This window comes from Ursus americanus, chromosome 11 (assembly GCF_024610735.1).
Source record: "Ursus americanus isolate L20-20 chromosome 11, mUrsAme1.1.p, whole genome shotgun sequence".
Classification (NCBI taxonomy): domain Eukaryota; kingdom Metazoa; phylum Chordata; class Mammalia; order Carnivora; family Ursidae; genus Ursus; species Ursus americanus.
This window is the reverse complement of record NC_142137.1, coordinates 69,504,535-69,523,461: the sequence shown is the minus strand read 5'-3', so window position 1 is coordinate 69,523,461 and position 18,927 is coordinate 69,504,535. Positions and strand designations below refer to the sequence as shown.

Sequence of the window (18,927 nt, the reverse complement as noted above, 5' to 3'; positions counted from 1 at the left end):
CCTGTTTTTTCCCCCAAACTTCCTACGTAAATCAGAAGAGACTTTTTGGTTGTGTTATTTTGTGTTGAGGGGAGAGGCAGATGCTAAGGGTTTAACTTGGAACCTCGCGGGGTTCGGGAAGGTTGGCTAGCCCCACCTGTGTCACCAAAGGATGAGACTTACAGCAAGTGTCCCAAACTTCAGAGGAAGGAGTCGTTGTTTGGTGCTTTAAGCAGATTTCCTCGTCATTTTGAGTGGGGGAAAAATAGCTTCCATACCAAGTGCTTCTGAGGTCTTATTCTAATCCCCTTTCAAAAACTTCTCATTTCATCCTTAGCTGAGAGCCCGGGGACAAAGCAATTCCACTTAATATGTAAAAGCTGAGATTCACGTGGAACCTGCAAAGGAACTCTATTTCTAGGAAGTGATTTGAAGTCTTTTAGCTTTTGCCTGTGTACCGAGTGTGGGCGCTGGGGGCCCGGGGTGGGGGGGCGACACCGTGACCCCGGGAAACAGTGCCTGCTAAGAAGGCAGCAGATTATAGGAGGTGGAGTGGCTGAACGGGCATCATGGCTAACCCCAAACACATGGGGCACCCCAAGCCCACTCTCAGGGCTTCACACACTTATGTAGATACAATTCATTTCCGTTTCTAGGATCACTGTACTGCAAGCAAGACTGCCCTTAGAAGCCTTTTAATATTTACCTTTCCTTCTTACTTTTTTAACAAGTAAATCATCACTACCTAGGCTCCGAGGGTTAGTGCCCTGTGCATATCTTGCATCTCCATTTTTAGCCAGGAGAGCTATACTCAAATATTGGTACTACGGAAGATACTGGCCTTCTAGAAAACCCTATTTATGCTATCTTTATATATGTTTGTGTGTGTATGTGTATGTGTAGGGGGTGTGTGTGTGTGTGTATTCAACTCACTATAAAAATAGATTTTGAAAAAAATATGTAAATTTACTCCATACTCTGTGGATTCTAATGAATGAGACTTTTACAAATCATACGAGTCATACAATTTACAAGTCGTATTTCAAGGAATCTCTCCATTTTATGTCTTAACAGTTAGGTTCCTTAATTTTACTTAACACATACACAGTTGGATCAAAGTCATATTTTACTTTTTTTTCTTTAATTAAAAATAACAATTTACATCTCAAAATGAGAAATTTTACCAAATCTAAAGGATCTCTGCCTATGGAGCAAATGCTACATAGCACCTTATGTTGTGCATATCAAGTGTGATTACTGGCCATTAGGAAAAAAAATTGATAAGATCCCTTCCAGAAAATAAATCCAGTCCAAGTCCAGAAACTGGTTGAAATAGTCGGCCTACAGAGCAAAAAGCAAATAAGCAAGTCTTTTTAATCGTGACTAGTGCCAGGCTTGTTGATAACAGCCTTAGTTATGAGTGAAGGGATTGAGACACACTTAGCCTGTTTCATGGGAAGAAGTTTATCTTACACTGTCAGATGCTGCCTAAGTCACTGCATTTCCCTTTCATCGGAAAATGAACTAGAGCAATATTCTCTTTTTTTTTTTTTTCCTAAGGGAGAGAAGACTTTCTCTTCAGTCACTGAGCAGAGAAAATGTGAGCTCTTAAAGCATCTTGTGAAAAGAGTTTCTCTGTCTACCTCACAGGGTTATCACAGCTATTATAAGGCATTATTCAAATGTGAATACTATTACTGATTTGCCAATAAGAAGATATGAACAAGAATTAAAGGATCCATGAACTAGGGAAACCAAGAAACATTTCCCTTCACTTCCCAGAGACCTTGAGCATGTTTCTTCCTCTCCTATGCTCTGCTGTGCACTTTCTCACCACCTGACTGCCCTCACGACCTTCTGCCTGGACTGTGACCTTGGAACCCAGAGGGATCCTAACACAGCACCACTCTCATGCTCTGGTTCCATAGACTTTAGGGATGATCCAGAGTCATCCTGTGTTTTATGTCTATGGTGGTTTCCCATCTGACCCCCAGGAGGACAAAAGTCCCCCAAGAGCTGGGCCTCTGCCGACCACGCCTGTATGCAGCGCCCCGCACGCAGCGTCCGGAGCCAGGGCCTGCTAAGGAGGGAGCTGGCCCTCAGTGCAATCCTGTAATTATGGGATAGGGTTTTCGGCTCGTCCCTCCCTTGTTCAGCAACCCAAAGTGCTTGCCTATTGCTCATTGTATCTAAACCAGATCTTTTATCAGTGCTCCCGTTCTGGGCACTTAACCTCTTACGGCCTGGCCATGCAGTCAGGAGTTCACTTTGCACTGGTTTGTTTTAACTGTTGTTGGAACAATGCATTTCCTTCTGATTGTTCTCAAGCTTTTTCTGCCCAACCAGAGTAAAAACACCTTAAGTACATGGACTTTGTATTTGTTGGTTTTTATCCCCCCTCTCTTGAGACACCTTGCACATCAAATCCCTTAAACACGGTAGGTATTGGCAAATGCCTGTTGACAGATGGACTTAGACACAGCATTTCGCTTTATTTGTTTGTTTGGAAGAGAGAGGTCAAGAGGGCTCAGCCTCTAAAAGCATTTTTTTGTTCATAGTGCAGCCACGGTTTTGAAGCTCTCGCAGCAATTGCCACCCACACACAAGGAAAAAGGATTTCTGTACATTTCTTAAAAAATTGGCACTGCTGCTTTCAATGCAGCCCAGCTATATTTCATGCCAGTGGCACGTTGGAAATAAAGAGAAACAGCAGAGGCCCAGAAAACGCCTCTAGTTCTTCCCCATTCCCGAATTCTCTATCAGTCCTGACATCTGGCAAGAGAATATTACTCTGGCAGCAATTCTATAAGCGGAGCTGCAGAGGCAAGGTCACTGTTGCTATTGGATTAACCCAAGTCTTTGTGTCTAGAGACGTGGTGGTGGGCACAGGGCGCTGGGGACGGGTTCGGAGTAGAGTTTACAAGAGGAGCCCAAGCATGGCAGCTCTGTCTCCAGGCCAGATCGGCTCTCCTGAAGGGTGTGCTGAAATACAGATTGCAGGGGGGCCCCCCACCCCCAGCTTTTGATTCGGTGGCTCTAGGGGGGCTGTCGGTGGGGCTTTTGTGCTTTGTGTCTCTAACACATTCCCAGAAGATGAGGTCAGTGTTGATGCAGGCTTCTCGCTTTGAGAACCACTGCTGGGACGGAGGGCAGAGCAGGGTGTCCCAGTGGATTACAGGATGGCATGGGAGGATGGTGAATCTGCCAGTGATGGGTGTTCTGGGTCAGCTCCAGGAACCCTGAACCTGGTCAGGCGCCAACATTTCAACCAGCCCTGATGTGGGGCAACATCCACACTCACCTGGAGACAGACCAGGACCTGGGCAGTGGTGCTGACCACTTCTTGTCATGGCCTTTATAAGAAGGAACAGTGTCCTGGAGTCCATAGTCTGTCTGGGACATGAGGGGGTGGGGGCGTATTAAGGAGGGCACATGTCGTAATGAGCACTGGGTGTTATGTGCAAAGAATGAATCACGGAACACTACATCAGAAACTAATGATGTACTGTATGGTGACTATCATTACTAACCAAATCTCATCAATTTTTTAATGGAAAAAAATCATATTCATATTAAAAAGTGATGCATAGTCACTGAGTGAAAGTGATGAGATACAGATAAATAAAAAAATAAGTAAACCAACAAATACACGTAATCCCACCACCAAGAAAAGGCCACGGGACACATGAGAGATTTCAAATCCTTCTAAAGGTTGGGAAGACAACAGGATTGCTTCTTCTAGTGAGTATTCCAGCCTTGCAGTTGTCTGATTCAAATTATCTTTGCCTTTTGTTATCTGCTGCATTGGATTTTGTGTTACCATTGGCAACCTCTTAATATCAGTGAATGACAGGTCCCAGAGCTACTCCAGCTCCGAGAAAGCAAAAACCATAAAAACAGCTAATGTGTGTATTTTCATAATAGGGACCCAGTAATGGGAGCTGAGCAGATGCGCGGCTCCTTGTAACTGTGGCATCAAAGCCTTCAGCCACATTAAGGACTAGGAGTGTTATCATCTGTGGTTATTAAGGGTTCTATGAAGGAATCGCAAAAAAAATAATAATAATAAAGTTAGCCACTAAAAATGTTGTATTTGAAAGACATGTGGGCACTTGGAAGTATACTCTACTGTGGGGATTTTCCAAACCTGCGAAGGCCAATTTCAAAGACAGAAACACTGATGGGCATCTTTGGGGTCCCAGCCAGAAAGCAACAGGGCATCTATCTTGCTCCTGTAGTAGGAACGACAGCAGAAGTGTGACCGTCCTCATTCTTTCATTTTGTGTTCCTTTGAGAAATATTCCTTGGGTGTGAGGTAAATGAGAAGATTGCCTTTATCCTTCTCTTACACTGCCTTGATTTTTTATTTTTAAGAAGGAAAGCACAAGCACTCCTCCACTCTGAAAGTGTTAATGGCAACGGCTGGCCTCTCTTTCTCTCCTGCTTCTCCGTATCTGTGGTTCGCCACAGCCACAGTTGCTGGTCACTGTTGCAATGTAAGATCTCAGGGTATTCGACTCCGGCCAAGCCACAGATGGACCATTGCACTATAAACCCGGTGCCTCCCTTTAAGGGCAGCATAAATGTGGACAGTTGAGTGTGAGCAGGATAGTGATGGACCGTGAGGCTCTAGGAGGACTAGTCGAAGACATTTGTCAGGTTAGCCTGGAGAAGAGAGATCAGGTGTGAGCATGGGAAAATCTGTGATATGTCTCTGGAGATAGTTGAAGCCTTAACCAGAGAAAGAGGGAGTGCAAATCAGCTGTGTTGTTTCTTACAGGAGAACTTGGATTCATATGGAAGGACATTTAATAAACAACTGATTTATATTCCAAATGAGAATAAATCTTAGAATTAGATTTGAGAAATAGATTGGGTCTTCTAGGGGAATTGTAAGCTCCCAGTCACTGGAAGGTTTTTTTTAGTCCGAATGGGCACATTTCAGAAATGTCATAAAACAGATTCCATCCCTGGATTGAAAGTTGTCATCCATGTTTAACTATTGTTAAGAGCTAAGGCTTTATGATACGGGATCAGTACAACACCATCCTGATCAAGCTTCCCACCCTGATTCATCCAACTCATCCTATTATTTCTATCAGAATGATCTGTTCACCGATGGTCGAATGTTCACAATTGTGTCAAGTATCAGCGGTGACTCTGTACTGCTGGTCAGGTGACGTCCAGCGACCTGCCGCTCTTGTTTGGAATATACCGCCAACGGTTCACTCCCTCTCAACAGCTGGTCTCTGTTACCTCTCCCCACAACATCTGCCTTCCACATTTCTCCTTTCTCCCAATCATCGGGCAGAACTCATATTCCCAAGGAAGCTACATGTGACGACTCCTCTCCTCTGTCCTCTTCTGTATATAGATACAGACATTAGAAGGTAGAGAGACAGACAGACAGACGGAGGGACAGAGAGAGACAGGTGACTTGACTTCCTTCCCCTGTGTCTGTTTTTAAAACACATCCCAGAAGATAGGTTTTTCAACTTCCTATCTTGTTTGTCTTTTAGACAATGGGCATTAGAAATATTCTTTCCCCGTGTCTACTGCTGGATGAAATTAGAAAGGAAAGGACGGGAGAGGAGGGGAGGGGATGGGAGGGAAGGAGAGGGGAGGGAACATCTCTGTAACAGTGGAAAGCGAGAAAATATCTTATTTTATTCTTGGATTCATGTGGATGGAGCCTGGCTGTCAGCAGCCAGCTTTTGGCCTGTTGGCACACTTGCCTACCATGGGCACAGAGAGGTGCGGTATAATTAGAGCTGGAACAGAAGGCTGGAAGATACATTGTTCTCAGGATGTTTAAATCCTTGTAGAACAGTGAACTATCTCTCACACACACACACACCCCACACACCTATATACCAAGCTTAACTCAGAGGGTATCAAGCGTAAGAAGCAAAGATACATAGCTATTGTTCTATCTTTAAAGTGAGAAAAGAATAGCTGGGTGTTTTGTTTTTAGAATGAAGGAATTAAACAATTGACCAAATTTCATGGGAAATTATTTCCTTTCTTTCAGGTGTTTAGATTCAAATCATCCTAATACATGTCATCTTTAGTCGTAAAATATTTGCAAACAAATACTCGGAACTGGGTTGTACTTAATCATGGAGCCGTTTACTCAGGACCCACACATTTCAATTATTATTGAAATCTAATAATCTCCACCAAGTATTGACTGCTTAGTGAGAGTGATAATTTTACTTAGAAGGAATAATTTTTCTAATATATTTTCTATAGAATTATTTATTTATATTGCACTTTATTCCAAAGACGTTAAAGATATCTTGGTAATTTTTGGCTTTTAGAGCGATTTTTTTTTATCCACCCTTAAACAGTATCTTAGATGTTTTATATACAGAATTCTTGTAAAAGGCTTAATACTTAAGGCATGGAAATCCTGAGATTATTTTAGGAGAAAATTTGATATTTAATAGAGCCAGCAAATCAAATACAATACATTAAAAGAAATAACAGGAGAAATGTTTGGCTTCTCATGTTAAGGATTTTATAGTCTCTGGGCTTCAATCAAATCATTGAGTCTTGTGGTTTGTCTTGTGATTTAATATTAAATTAAACTAAATGCATGCCTTATTGGCCCACAATTTGCCTTTTAAAATGTAGCATCCGCCCACGTAGAGCGAAGATAAACATTTTACCGAGAACTTAGTTTAGCCTCAGAGTTTCCACTTGGAGCATTTGCTTGTGTCTTGGTACGTTATGAAGTAAGTATTCTGAGGGAGAAACAAAGAATATATTCTCTGGAAAAAAAAAAAGAGCTGCCATGTGCAATTATTTAAAATTACTTAAATTTTAAAGAAAAAAATTAATTAAAATAGTTAATTGATTCTAGTTAATTCACATGAGAGCAGAAATAAAGATGTATCCTGACTGACAACTTAAATGCCAGTTATTTTCATTTAAAAACAGTTAAAACTGTGTCTCCAGTTTAAGTGAGCAACTTACCCATTCTTAGAAAGCAGTATATACACAGTGCAGTAGCAGCGGATCACCTTTTCCAAGAGTATATTGATCACTGTTTTATTTTTAAAACATATTATTAGTTCTTGGAATATTGTTTTACGAATGCTACTTTATACCTGTCTCAGCCTCTGGAATTGCGTTGTACAACAGTGTAGCCACTACTCATACCTAACTACTTAATTTAAATGTAAATTAATTAAGGTTAAATAAAATTTGGGGCGCCTGGGTGGCTCCGTCGGTTAAGTGTCCGATTCTTGATTTCGGCTCAGGTCGCGATCTCAGGGTGGGGAGTTCAACCCCCACACCGGGCTCCGTGCTCAGCGGGGAATCTGCTTTTCTCCTTCTCCCTTTCTGACTCTTCCCACTACCCCAGCTTGTGCTCGCGCTCTCTGTCTCTCAGATAAGTAAATAAATCTTTTTAAAATATACTTTTTTTAAATAATAAACTAAAATAAAATTTAATTTTAAATTCACACTTCAGGTGTTCAGTAGCCGTGTGGCTAGTAGCTGTCATGATGGGCAGCACAGATATGCCACATTTCCATCATCACTGTAAGTTCTTTTGGAAACCATAGCTTTAGATTATTTCCTTTCTTGGGGCAGAGATGGGCCTTCATGTGGACTTACCACGCTCCCGTGCTGCACTTGGCCTGTCTGAAAGGGCAGCATTGCTTACAGCCATGTGGGCTCTGGAGACCAACTCCAATACTTACAAGCAAACTTGGACGTCCTTCTGAGGCTTACTTTTCTTTTTTATAATGAAATTAATGTCTGCCTAACAAAGTTGTTCTAATGGTTAAATGAGATAATCCATTGCTTGAAATCTAAAACAGGAAGAATTATGTATATTCTAGCTATTAGTGTTCTTACAGTTATTTTGAAAACTTAGTATTTGTTGAAGGAACAATTAAATGAGTGATGTTACTGGTGTAGCTTCACTAGTCCAGAAATATCCCCCCAAGCACACAGACTTCTCCAGTTTTCTATTACTTTTCTCTTTTTTATTCTAACAGTAAATACTCATAAGCCTATGTAATTGTGACAAATAAAATGAAAAATGTTATTCTTTGGAATATATGAAAATTCTGAGTAGAAATTATAAAACAAATGTCTCCTATAATCAGACACTATCATTTTAAAAGCTTTTTTTATTCAGCAACTTTTTGAAACATAGTTCATGTATTGTTCTACACACAATTTCATATTCTGTTTCTTTCACTAAAAATTCTATTAATATAGTTTTTCTGTATTATTAGGAAGAGTCATATTTATAGCTAAGAAATACTTTTTATTACAAATGCTAGACACAATTGTAGATACTTTTAAAATATCATATCAATGAATGAGGACAAAATATTTCAAAAGTGAGACCTTAAATATTTTACTTAATTATTTATTTTTAATATTTAGGTGACTTTTATGTTTTCAGAGAACAGTGTTATTTTTAAAGGAGAATTTCTAATCTCTAAATGTAAGAGCAAGTAGCCAGCAGAGTCCTTTCTGATATACTTTAAGTTTGAACCCAACAGGAAGGTTCTTTGCTTGGGTAAAGCAAAGCAGCAGCCAATGACAAAGGGATGGATAATAAAGACTGATCCATTGTCATACTGCAGAATAATTAGGTCTCTGCGATTGAGACTCTGATTTTAAGAAAGAGAGAAAAACTATTCATTAGAATCCGAAACCACTTATAAATACATAGCTTCAGCATATCGCACATAAAATATCTCCATTCCACTAATATTTCAGTGATACTACTAAGAACAGTGAGTTTTTTATGCTAATTAAATTACGGCTGTTCAACGTGTGACATTTTAAAGCACCTGTTCAGTGTATTTGTTATGTTGAAAATGTAAAAATAACACTTTGGTGTAGAGCATCTACAAGCCATCCATATGCCCGAGTGTCCATATGGTTCTATAAATTTTCAAAAGCGTTCCTCTCCCATTGGAGAAAGAGATTTTTCGTTAACTCCCAAGAGACCACTTATTTAGTGACTACTGTCCTTTCACCTTACCACACTGCCGTTCCCTTAATGCGCGATTACGACATGCTCTATCGATTGTAGCAGCAACAGCCTACTCAGAATTAATCTCCATCTTTCTCTTATGGCCATACAGATTTATTAAGCTTAACCACTTTCCATTTTATTGCTAACATCAAAATATGTAAATGACAAGTAACCACTTTTCCAAGGGTTGTTTTTTAAGTAGATGGCATAGCATCCCACTGGAAATTAACCGTAAAGTTGAAGTCAATAATTTTAGACCTAAACTATCTATTATTGCTTTATATTGACGAAACACATACAGAGGACTAACAAGCCGACATGAAAAATTGAACAGTTGATGAGAAATATGTGATAACTGTGGTTTGGAAAATGAAAATTTCTGTAATTTTCCTCACTATAACTTTTCTACAAGACATTGTTTCTTGTCTTTGCTAATCATTGTGAAATTACATTTAGCACCGTTCTCTTTCTGGCTGTTTTACTATTTCGGTAAAGTAGAAGAATAGAATAAACGAGCCACCCGGAACGCTACAGGTGTAGATTAGAATCCTCTCTTTCTCCCTTGTGTCTTTCGTTTGTTATTTCTTCACGTGTGCCCATCCAGTGCTAGAACAGGGAAGTAAGACACCATTGCGGCAGCCAAGAAGCAGGTGGCATTTCGGCAAAGTTCTACTGTGTGTCTGAGAACCACCTTAAGAGAAGTGAACCCAGGGCTCCATGGGATCAGCTTGGGCTTGTGAGCCTCTGAAGCCAGTGCCGGTGACCTCAAAGCAGTGACTCCTGAGCTCAGTCCTGAAGCAAGAATAGGATCCCGCATGGGCAGAGGTGGGGGGTGGGGGGTGGGAGAGACCACAAAGGTGCAAATTAGTCCGCTGGCTGAAGTCCAGAGAATGAGGCAGCGGCCGTGCCGAGAGACAGCGGTAGAAAGGAACCGGGCCAGGCTAACAGACTTAGAATGACAGCCGGGCGAATGTTGATTCTGTCCTCCAGCCTCTGAAAAGGCTTCAGGATGTGTGCTGCAGTGACTTCATCTGCTGATCTGATTTGCTGGGTAGGAAAGCAGTCTGGGGAGTGACCGTGAGATGCCCAGTGGCTGTCAGTCCTTCTTCCCCACTGAAATATTTCCATCTGCTGTCCATCCCAGGGAGACTATGCTCTGGGCCAGGAAACTGACTAAAATTCAGAAGCTGAAGACTGATAAGCTCGGCAGTTTCAATGCTGTGAAGCAAAGACTGAGTAAAGGTGATTCTCCCTTGTGCCACGACAGACCAGGCGAGCTTCTTGGGATGGAAAAGGCCTTTCCTGACAGCACTCAGATGGCCCCGGGAAAGCCATTGTATCTTCCAATAAATGACGAGTGCATTAACAAAGAGTGATTAAAATCAGATAGACTTTTGATAGGTAGAATTGAGCATGGGGGGGTGGCAAAGAGGAAGAGAAAAGTGTTCCACGTGCTTAAGGAAGCTAGAGGGTCCGTATTATCTAGTATGTAGGGAGGGTGGAGGGGCAGTTATGAGAAGTAAGACCGGATTGAGTAGTGGTTCCTTCCCAGTGAGAGCACAGGGAACATCTAATTTGGTGGTCAGTGAAGAGCCAATGGAGAGCATTAATGAGAGAGTGATGACATGGCTGGAGCCGTGCATTAGTACTTTGAATCTGGCCCTGGAGTAGAAGCTTAGCAGGCACATTGCCATGGGGTGAGCACCAGCATGGCAGCCGGAGACACGCAGAGGAAGAGGGAATGGCAAGAGAAGGTTCATGTGCAGCATCTAAACTGAATCTTGGCAAGGTAGGAAGAATTAGGGAAGCCTCTTTGCTGGGATTTTCCTTCTGTTCAGTGCAGCCTGCAAAGCAAGTACTTTTATTTCCATTTTACAGATTAGAAAATGGAGGGACAGAGAACTAGTATGCATTGAGTACCTACCACTTATTATCAGAAATTTTTAATTTTTAGCCCTTGAGGCTGAAGCTGGAGTCCCCATGCACCGCAGAGGATCTGGGGTTCGTGTGGGTTAAACGCCACACAAATGTGTTCAACTCTAAAGCCTACAGTCCCCCACTCAGTGGGTTTCATCCTTTGCTGTGCACCAGCATTCCCTGAAAAGCTTTTAAGAAATGACAAAGCCTTGGGGCGCCTGGGTGGCGCAGTCGTTAAGCATCTGCCTTCGGCTCAGGGCGTGATCCTCGCGTTCTGGAATCGAGCCCCACATCAGGCTTCTCTGCTAGGAGCCTGCTTCTTCCTCTTCCACCCCCCCTGCTTGTGTTCCCTCTCTCACTAGCTGTCTCTCTCTGTCAAATAAATAAATAAATAAATAAATAAATAAATAAATAAAATCTTTAAAAAAAAAGAAAAAAGAAATGACAAAGCCTAGACCCAACCCCAGACCAATTAAATCAGAATGTTTGGGAACCCCAGTTTTCCACATTTTTTAAAGTCCCCTGTTAATTCTAAAGCACATCCAGGACGGAGAAACCCCACACTACTGAGAGACCTGAGCAAGCCTCTCAGTCGAGGGGTCCCCTCGAGGGGAATGTATCCATGGAAGATACATTCCAAGACCCCCAATGGATGCCTGAACCCACAGAGAGTACCGAGCCCTATATAGACTATATTTTCTCCTATACGTACATATCTATGTAACCTTTACTTTGTAAATTAGGCACAGTAAGAGATGAGCAACAGCAATGATAAAATGGAGCAATTGTGACAATAGACTGTATTCAAGGTTAGGTGAATGCGGTCCCTCTCTCTCACACGCAATACTTCACTGTGCTCTCCTTTCTTCCTGTGAGAACGTGAGAGGATGCAGTGCCCATGTGATGAGACAAAGTGAGGGGAATGACGTAGGCATCGGGATGCAGCGTTAGGCTACCACTGACCCTCTGACAATAAGAAAGAGGGTCATCTGCTTCCAGACCATGGTTGACTGTGGATAACTGAAACTGTGGCTAAGGGGGCACCTACTGTAAGTGGGTGGATGTGAGGAGTGATGGAGAAGGAAGAATCATAGATAATGCCATGGTTTGCAGCTTGGGTGATGGGAAGAATCACTTGGACCCAGATGGGTGGAGTCAGGGAGGTGAGCCTGGAACAGCGGTCAGGAATGGTTGTAGGGGTGCATTGACTTGGCGCGCTGCCACATAGATTCAGGTAGCGACTCTTGAGTCAGGTGCAGCCCAAGTGGGAGACCGGAAGTTCTGGGATGTGCAGATTTTCCACTTAGGGTTGACAGTGAATGCCCCTGATTTAGATGAGACCCGAGGACAAGATTTTAAAAAGGCCAAGAAAGGAATCCCCAGGTAACGAGACTCCCGAGTAAAGCAGAGAAAGCAGAAAAACTCATTTTCTTAGGGAATGTTTAAAATGGAAAGGTGAGGGGCACCTGGGTGGCTCAGTCAGTTAAACATCTGCCTTCAGCTCAGGTTATGATCCCAGGGTCCTGGGATTGAGTCCTGCATTGGGCTCCCTGCTCAGCAGGGAGTCTGCTTCTCCATCTGCCACTCCCCCATTTGTGCACTCTCTCTCTCTCTCTCTGTCTGGCAAATAAATAAATAAAATCTTGAAAAAAGAATAAAATAAAATGGAAAGGTGAGGTTTCAGTAGAGAATAAAGGTAAACTGACCAAAGATGCTAGTGTGAGTCAAGATAAGGATGAAATTAGCCTGGTGAGGTAAGGGGGCGACCAAACCAAGGGGGAGCTATCTTCATCTGACTCCTGGACCAAAAAAGGTCCAAAGGGCTTCTTTCATACAACATGCATTTATTGGGCGTGTAGTGCATTGCTTGGCACTGGTTGAGGCTCTGGGGCACAGCACCGAGCAAAAGAGACAAGGATACATGTCTTCCCACAGCTGACATTCCAGCAGGTGTAGCTGACAGGAAAAATACAAATTAAGTAAATAGCATTTAGGGTGTGATCTGCTGAGTGAGGAGGGGAGAGAGTGAATGAGTGATGGAGAATGCTGGTGGAGGATACATCAGTGTTGAACAGAGTGGTCCATGGAGATGTCATAGTCCATTCAGTCACAGTAACAAAAAACCACAGACGGGGTGGCTTAAAACAACAGAAATTTACTTCTCACAGTTCTGGATGCTGGAAGTCCAAGATCAGGGCGCTGGCAGATTTGGTGTCTGGTGAGGACCAGCTTCCTGGTTCATGGACAGCCATCCACTCACTGTGTCCTCACATGGCAGTGGGCACAAGGGAGCCATCTAGAGCCTCTATAAAAATGGCACTCACGGCATTCATGAGGGCCCCACCCTCAAGACCTAATCACCTCCCAAAGTCTCCACCTCCTAACACCAACACATTGGTCTCAACATATTACTTTGGGGTGGGGGGGGGCACAAATATTCAGTCTGTAGCAAGAGACTTTACCAAAAAGTTGAGAGAGTGAAGACTGGCAGAAGATGATAGAAGGAATCACATATCTGTGTGGGGGAATCAGCTAAAAATCAGCTAAATAAAAATTGTTATTTGGGGTTTCTACATAGACAGTCTTGTCATTTGGAGTCCTTAGTGCTCTGCCTCCTTGTCAGCACTTGGCATTGTCACGACTTTCTATTTTTTCTGTCCTAATAGGCAGGTGGTGGCATCTCATCACGAATCTTATTTGCATTTCCCTAATAGCTAGTAGTGTTGATGATCTGCTCATGTGCTTTCTTACCTTTCTTACTTTTGGTGAAGTTTCTGTTTAATTCTTTTACCCCTTCGTTAATTGAGTTTTATGTTTTCTTGCTGTTGAGTCTTCAGTGTTCTTTATATATTGTGTATATGAGTCCTGTGTTAGATATGTAATTTGCAAATATTTTCTTCTGGTCTAGTTTGTCTTTTTATTCCCTTAACAGTGTCGTTTGCAGAGAAGAACGTGTTTGTTATGATGAAGTCCAGGGTATCAGCTTTTCTTCATGACTCATGCTGTTGGTCAGGTCTAAGAAGCTTTTGCCTAACTCCACATGGTGAAGATTCTCTCCTATGCTTTCTTTGTAAAAGTTTTATAGCTTTTACATTTTATGCTTAGATCTTGCATTTGTTGTTTTATTATGGTAAAGTATACAAAACATAAAATTTGCCATTATAACCATTTTTAAGTGTGCAGTTCAGTGACGTTAAGTACGTTTCACACTGTTGCACAGCCATCGTCACTAGAACGTTTTTCATCTTCCCAAACTGAAACTCCATACCCATTAAACACTAGCACCCCATTCTCCCCTCCTCCCCAGCGTCTGGCAATCACCATTCTACTTTCACCCTCTATGATTTTGATTGCTCAGGTACCTCAGCTAAATGGAATCATACAGTATTCGTTTCCTTGTGACTGGCTTATTGTGCTTCGCATAATGTCCCCAAGTTCCATCCATGCTGGAGCAGGTGTCAGAATTTTGTTTTTGAAGCTGAATACTATTTCTTCCAATGTATACACCACACTTTGCTTATCCATTCATCTGTCGATGGACACTTGGGTTATTTCCACCTTGTGTTTACTTTTGAAGTCCAAAAAATTTATCTTTTCAATAATTCTGATAGAATTTCTATCCTCTTCTCTTGTAATGACATTTTACTGTTACACGATGCAATTTTCTTGTGTGTCGAGCAATAAGACATTTATATTTCTTTTTTAAGTTATCACAAATAACTGAAAAATGAAATGTACGTTAATAGTAAAGAGTATAAATTTGGATGAGTAGATTATTCTGTAAAAATAACAGAATTATTGCAATCAACTCCTGTAATAACTTATTATTAAATAAGTAAAAGAGCAGTAACACCATTGATTTGTCACTACTACCATGTCTGACCTTAGTGTATGCAGCTTATCAAAAATGCATTTCCCACCGGCTACCACTTGAAGTTCCTGAATCACTAGTGTTCAAGTTTCCCACAGTTTCTTTAGGATACATTCTATTTGTGAATGAAGGTATTTCTGTTCCCATAATATGTTTAAGAATTAGAATAAACATGCTGAGTTGAAATATACCTTGAAATGTTAACTTCTAAATTTATATGAAATATATATATTTATAATACAGAGATATTTGTATTATATAATTTCTATATTATAATAAAAATATAAATATATAAAAATAAATAAAAATGCATATATATAAATAGATATATATCATAATTATGTTGGACAAAATTTAAGATTTGCTTCGTGCATATAGATCACATTGGTCAATGCTAATAATACATACTCCTAAATATTTGGCTAACTATCAGAAATTGATCATGGTCCTAAAGAGAATATAGTTCAATGATTCATAATTTTATAATAGGTTAGGAAGAAAGAAAAAAACTATGGACACTATAGCTGGAGGAAAAACTCTTCTTATGAATATTCTTTAGCTTATTTGAAAGGTTATGCTTTCAATAAAATGTTTACCAGAAATCTACAGCTAAGACATTAAAACAAAAGACGACCAAAAAAAAAAAAAAAAAAAACCAGCAACTTTATATTCGTGTTTCATTTTGCTTATTCCAGGGAATTCTGGGAACTAGATTAAATATAAGGATAAACACATTCCAACTACCCACAAATGGCAAGGAGGCAAATAATGGAAACTCTGTTTCAAAATTGAAAAAGACCATCATCTGTGCTTGAGGCTGAGTAATGCTCCTGGTTAATCCACAGACAGAACTCTTTCTTGCCCAGAGAGCACCTCCCTCCGAGGAACAGTTAGAATATCGGGAAGAATATCTCTCTTCCTTGTGTCAGACCCCCAGTCAGCTCAGATCAAGGTAGTCTTATATCCTAAAGGAATACTGACAGCTAAACAGGTAAGTAAAATTCAGTGGGGCAAATGCTGGTAGGAAAAGTTCAGGGGTCAGGTGTCAGGGTCATTTAAGAAAAACTTTGTTGGGAGAAATACACTTTCCCAAGAAAATGATGTGTGACTGAGACTAAAGAATGTGTAGGAATCAGCCGGGAGAAAAGAGGGGCGAAGAAAAGTCCCCAGAAATAGAGAAATTCTAATAAGAAGGCTGCAAACCAAGGAGAAGCATGGTGTGTTGAGCCACTTGAGAAGAGTTAACTATAGTCAGGCGTCACAGTGCAGGGAGACCTGGGGACATAAGCAAGGGCGCCATCTGCACTGTAATTAGAAAGGAAGATGGAAAAAATGTTTAAAGACCATTGGGAATATGCAGTTGTGGTCATGATACCAGCAATGATCCAAGAGTTTGTAATGGCTCATGGATGGAAACCAGAGGAAGATTTTTAGAAAGACTCATGGCGGCAGACCCCTCAGGCAAAGTAATATGATGTCTGCCAGAAGCTTCGAAAGTTTTCCAATGAATTCAAAACTGTAGATACTGCAGGAGAGGGAAAAATTGAGGGATTATATAACTCGGAAACAATTTAATTGGCATAACTGTGTGTATTGAAAGTGTACAACCTGATAATTTTTGGCATATGTGTGCTCCTGTGAAGCCGCCATCACAATCAAGATAATGATCATCTCTATCACCCCTAAGAGTTGCCTCATTCCCCCTTGGTAATCCCATTCTCCTACACTTCGCTCCCTTCCTGCATCTGTAGGCAACAACTGATATGCTTTCTGTCGATGTAGATTACTTTGCACTTCCTAAAATTTTATGTAATGGGATAATAATATGATAGATATATATGTATACATATATACATATATGTATATATATATATATATATACTCTTTCTTTCTTGCCTGGTTCTTACACTCAGCATAATGATACTGAGATATATGTTATTGAGATTGTTAAAGTTCCCCATGTTGTAATATGTATCAATAGTTCATTCCTTTTCATTCATTCCATTGTATATATAGATCACAGATGGTTATGCAATTACCTGTTGATGGGCGTTTGGGACAGTCCCTGTTTGGGGCTATTAAAAACAAAACTGTGATGAGTAATCATGTGCAAGTCTTTATGAATCTAAGCTTTAATTTCCACTGGGTAAATACTTAGGAATGGAATAGCTAGGTCGTATGATAAATACATGTTTAACTTTTGAAGTAACTGCCAAACTGTTTTCTGAAGTGGGTACACCATTTTGCATTCCTGTCAGCAGGGTATGAGCATGCAGCTCCCTCCACATCTCTGCCAACACTTGGCAAGTGGTCAGTGTTTTAAATGTTAGCTATTGCAGTAAGTGTGTGGCAGTATTTTTAATTTGCATTTCCCTAGTGACTAATGATGGTGAGCTTATTTGCCATCTTTACATCTTATCTGGTAAAGGGTCCATTCACATCTTTTACCATTTTTTTTAAAGATTTTATGTATTTACTTATGTATTTAAGAGAGAAAGAGAGAGAAAGTAAGAGAGAGTGTGAGTGGGGGAGGGCGAGGGGCTGAGGGTTAGGGAGTGAGAGAATCTCAAGCGGACTCCACACAGAGTGTGGAGCCCAACACAGGGCTCGATCTCACAAGCCCAAGATCATGACCTGAGCCGAAACCAAGAGTCCGACGCTTAACCAACTGAGCCACCCAGGCGCCCGGACTACTTTTTAATTAGGCTGTTTTATTACTGAGTTTTGAGACTTATTTCTATATTCAATAACATGTCCTTTATCAGATTTACAAAAATATTTTCTCTCAGTCTGTGGCTCATCTTTTTAGTTTTCTAACAGTGTCTTTCAAAGAGAAGACACTTTAATTTGGATAAAGGCCAATTTATCAATCTGTTCTTTTATTACGGATCATGCTTTTGCTGTGACAGCTGAGAAATCTTTGCCTAATTCAAGATCACAAAGTTTTTCTCTTCTTTTCTTTTAAAAGTTTTATAGGTTGGGGTTTTATAGTAGTTCAGGTCTATTTTCCATTTAGTGGTAATTGGCGTGGATCAAAGTTTATTTGCATGTGAATGTCAAATTATTCCAGCACCATTTGTTGAAAAGACTATTCTTTTTTCAACTGAATCACCTCAGCTCCTTTGTCAAAAACCAATTGTCCACACATGTGGGCGTCTATTTATGACCCTTCTATCCTGTTCCATTGATCCATTTTCTCTCTCCTTGCAGCAATACCGCATTGTTTTGATAATTATAGCTTCATAATAAGTCTCGAAAGCAGGTAGTGTTGGTTATCCAGATTTGTTCTTTCATTAAAGTATTTTACAGATTCTAGGTAATTTGTATTTCCACATAAATTTTAAAATCAATTTGTCAGTGTCTACACACACACACACACCCCAGTGGGGATTTTGACTGGGATTGCATTGAGTCCGTAGATCAATCAGGGGAAATTTACATCTTTGCAGTGTTCAGTCTTCTGACCCGTCCGCCAGATATATCTCTCCGTTCATTAAGATGGCCTTTAAGTTCTTAGAGTAATATTTTAATGGCATTGCGTGCTAATTCTAACATGCCATTTGTGGGGTAATTTGTCATGAGTTGTGTTTTTCTGCTCTTTTACATGCCTGGTCATCTTGATTGGGTGCCACATACTGTGGATTTTAACAGCTTGGGTGCTAGAAATTTTTGTATTTCTGTTAATATTCTTGAGTTTTTTCCTGAAGTGCCGTTAATTTATTTGGAAACTTTGATCCTTTTGTGTCTCGCTTCTATGATTTGTTCGCTGGGTCCAGAGCAGAGTTGCTCTAGTCTGGATGGTGGAGATAGACGCTGCTCCCGGGCCAGCATGAGTATCAGGCACTGTCCTTCTAGCCTATTGCATCACGCTTTCCTTGGATAGTTATCTCATGTGTGCTGATCGATACCCATTGAATATTCAAGGGGACCAGCTAGGATTCTCTCTCAAGGTAGCTCTTCCCTCTTTGGAACTCTGTTTTGTGAACTCTGGCCAACTTGTTCTCCCCAGACTCTCCGCTCCATCTCCTCAACTCAGGGAGCTGGAAGAGTTTCAGGATTTCCCCTTCCCAAGCTGCAGTCTGGAAACTCTCAAGACAGCCAGCTTAGCACGGGTAGAACTCACCTAATTGGGAAAAATCTCTCGGGGATCATT

At 40.9% G+C, this 18,927-nt stretch overlaps 1 protein-coding gene across 3 annotated transcripts in view; it reads left to right on the top strand.

The window, feature by feature from the left end:
• The window catches only part of PRKN (parkin RBR E3 ubiquitin protein ligase), a 1,256,589-nt gene that overhangs the window by 912,625 nt on the left and 325,037 nt on the right, over positions 1–18,927 (top strand). The window lies entirely within an intron of this gene.